Genomic DNA, 657 nt, shown 5'->3' on the forward strand with positions numbered 1-657 from the left:
GGGCCTCGGGCCTGCTCCCGCACTGGCCTGACCGCTCCCTACTGGCCCCAGAGACAGGGTGGAGCCCCCCGTCACCCCCAACCCGGTCAGCCAGCGGGAATCGGAGGTCCCATGAGGGGCGGTTTGCACCCCGCGGCCATCGGCATTAATTCCTTCCAGAGGCTGGAAACACGCTTTCCTGCAAAGACCTGCCTGCAGCAGCCAGCCCTGCCGGCGGTGGGTGGGGGTCTCCCGGGCCCCCCTCCGCCGCTGGCCCGCAGGCCTGGGCGTCTGGGCTCGGGACCCCCACCGCGGCCCGCAGAGACCAGCCCTCTGCCAGGAAGCCGAGGCGCTGGGAGAGCCCGCAGCGGCATCTTTAATTCATGGCTCCGCCTGGAGTTTGTATTGCTAAATTTGAATTAATCTTGAAACCACCACCACAGCCTCCGTGAGAGCCGCCCTGCAGGCCTCCCCAGTCCCAGGAGCCCCTCGCGGGAGAAGGGGTGCGGGGAGGTGGGGGTGCGTGGGCGCGGGCGCTGTGTCCTGGGGGGGCGACTGTGGGGACCCGGGCCGGCGGGCGCGGGGAAGGCCGGCCTCCTCCGGCCGGAGCCTCGCCAGGGAAGGGGCAGGTGCTCGGCCGGGAGCTGGGCCGCTCACTGCCACCCCAGGAAGGCCAGC

This window comes from Condylura cristata, unplaced genomic scaffold, assembly GCF_000260355.1.
Source record: "Condylura cristata isolate star-nosed mole 26May11 unplaced genomic scaffold, ConCri1.0 scaffold00022, whole genome shotgun sequence".
Lineage (NCBI taxonomy): Eukaryota > Metazoa > Chordata > Mammalia > Eulipotyphla > Talpidae > Condylura > Condylura cristata.